This window comes from Fukomys damarensis, unplaced genomic scaffold (genome assembly GCF_012274545.1).
Source record: "Fukomys damarensis isolate Sample0158 unplaced genomic scaffold, DMR_v1.0_HiC HiC_scaffold_15, whole genome shotgun sequence".
NCBI lineage: Eukaryota > Metazoa > Chordata > Mammalia > Rodentia > Bathyergidae > Fukomys > Fukomys damarensis.
This window is the reverse complement of record NW_022900927.1, coordinates 8,494,582-8,497,658: the sequence shown is the minus strand read 5'-3', so window position 1 is coordinate 8,497,658 and position 3,077 is coordinate 8,494,582.

Below are 3,077 nucleotides of genomic sequence, written 5' to 3'. Positions count from 1 at the left end.
CTTCCTCTTTCCCTCTGTCCTCATCTTCTCTACCAATTTTCTGCTCCACCCCAAAATATATGTAGCCAGAGTTAATGACCAAAATGCATCTTCCCATGATGTTTTCCAAACTACTAGGATTATAAAACATAAATAAATATATGGGGTGGGGTTGTCACTGTTTTTCAAACATGAACTCATACTATATCTACACTTTTCTAGATCTTTCTTTTGCTCCAATTTATTACAGAAATATGTCAAGTCAACTGATTTTGGCCCATGGTCAGATGCTATGCTGTACAGGATTCTACACCCATGGATCAGATGCTTGGTAAGCTCCTGCATGAATATTGCCTGAAGATTCATGATAGGAGAGGGAAACCTACACCAACAATAAGTACCCATCCCTGTGACAGCAAACCACTGGCCCTTCCAGGATGGGAGGGGCTCATTGCTTTTGAATTGCCATGAAGGCAGTGATGGTCTTCTTGAGGATTTGTGTCCATCCTTTTACTTTCAAGTTCCTGGCCGACATGCTAGGCTGTTGATTTCTGCCCAGCCTTCTAAGAGCACCCAAGCAGTGAGTTTGCCCTGACCTCTGAGGTCCTTGCCAATGTCAAAATCCCATGTTCTGAGAAAGTTCCTAAAAGTCAGTGAATTCTTGTTTATCCTATTCCATGTTCTGCCTCTTCGATTAAGTCTCAGCAAAATTTGCTCCCTGGTGTACCTCCCTGCCTCTTGCCAGTAAAAGTTAATCTTCGTCCTCATTATCAGGCCTGGAATGTCCCCAGCTGGTCGCTGCTGGAATTCAGCACCAGTTATCTCCCTGGCATTCTTCTGGAGAGGCAGAAGGGGCACCCCTTAGAGGGACACCTGTTGCCTCGTGGAGGCCAGGCCTGAGTAGTATCCTCCCACATGAGGAAAAAGCCAGGTTTTCATAAAGAAAAGGGAGCTCAGAGTCCTGTGAGTTCAGAGGAATTTACAGAGCTCCAATGCATGTGAGTATCCCCCCAGGTGTCCCAACTTATATCTCAAGGATCCAAGCACTTTCAGAATCCTGACCTTAGTAGCTCAGATAATTTAAGGTCGCTTAGAATTTTCAAAGCTCTAGCTCCTAAGTCTCTACACTTGTTCCTCCTCAGCTGTATTCTTCCTCCAATGCAAGAGATAAGGGGCTTTTGGTAAACTCAAGAGTTCCTACAGTGAGGCTGTTTTAGCTTTTAGCTGTTTTAACATACCCTGAGGTTCTCCTTACCTCTCTGCAGAATACTAATACAACCTCTAATCAACACCATTGCCCTTCTAAGTCCTGCTTATCCCACTGCATTGTAAATACCCCAATTGTCAAGAGTATGCCCATCTACTCAGGTCACCTCTGGCAAAATTTTTAGCAATTGGGTTTCCACCTCATGCCAGGGACTGTCTGTGCTGTACCCATTACAGGTTATAGTAGGCTCAGGATAGCTGCACTATAATCACCAGAACCTGTCAATATGTTTTCTTACACTGGGATGAGGGCTTTATAGATGAGATTAAGGTAAGAATTTTTGAGATGAGTTTATCTCTAAACTAACTGGGTGGACCCAATATAATCAGGAGAGCCATTATAAATGAAAGAGGGAGGTAAAAGAGTTCAAGAGATTTGAAGATGCCACACTACCAGCTTTTTTTTTTTTTTTTTTTTTTTGTACCAGGAATTGAACTCTGGCCTTTGCATTTGTGAGGCAGGCAGCAGAACCACTGAGCCAAATCCCCGGCCCCACTACCAGCTTTGAAGATGGAGAAAGGGACTATCACCCAGGAAATGCAGGAGGCCTCTAGAAGGTAGAAGATACAAGGTCACCGATTCTCCGGAAGGAACACTGTCCTGCTGACACCTTGATCTGAGCCCGGTGCAACCCATTTTGGACTCCTATCTTCTAAAATTTTAAGATAATAAATCTGTCTTATACTAAACCATTGATTTATGGGAGTTTGTTACAGCAAAAGGAAACAGATACAATGGGGTGGGGGCCCTCCTTGCCACCAGCAAATGATCCACCCCAACCCCATATTACTTCCTGCTTTTTCAGACCACTCCTATAATCCACTATGTGTGGGGGTCCTCTGAGAATCAGCCACCGAGATGAGTTAGACTGGCTAAAAATTATTGCAGAAAACACTAAAGCATAAAACATTTGGAGAGGAGGAAGCAAGGCAGTCTCCAGGGTGTGACGGAGGTCTGGCACCTTTGAGAGGAGGGAAGGATACAGGACTGCTTAGGGAAAATGTGGCTCAGCGATTCTCAGCCAGGTCGTTCAGGAGCCCAGGACAGACTGTCCAACCTGGGAGAATGTGGCCTTGGGGCGTGTCTCAGTTACTTCCCCATCCCTGGACACAGTACCTAACACCCACAACTTAAGTGGGGGGAGGTTTATTTTGGCTCACAGTTTGTAGACGTTTCAGTCCATAGTCAGCCAGCTCTAAGGCAGAGCAGCCTGGCAGAGGAGTATCGCTGAGAAGAAGCAGCTCACGGCGTGAGTCAGCCGGCTCCGCGGCAGGGTAACAAGGCAGCAGGAAGCAGAGTAGGATCAAGGGAAGCGGGAGGGAGGGCGAGAGAGGGCGACCCTTCCGGGCCACGCCCCCAGAGACCCAGCGACCAATGTGTATCTACTATACACGTTGCAAATATTTTCAACCTAGCTTTTGCTAATTGTAATGGCATATTTTATCAAACCATTTCAATTCGTATGAAGTCCACTATATTTATCTTTTATTTTATAGTTTCTGGATTCCCTGTCTTTGTTTTCATGATTTCCCTGTTCCCACATTTTTAACATAGTATCCTAAATTTTCCCCTATGGTCTACGGCTATAAAACCCTGAACTCACACAATCTCATCTAAATTTTTCTTTTCTAACCAGGCTTTCTCCTCCAACCAGGCTTCACTTTCCAAATCACATTTGGCTGTAAACTCCGTGAACTAAAAATCCACTGATCCAATCACCTCCTAAAAGCTCACATCTTGGTATCAACCATAACAGGGTAAGTGCTGCTGCAGATGCCCAGGTGTAGTGGTGAAAGGCTGCCTACCAATAATGCCCCACACAGCCAGAAGG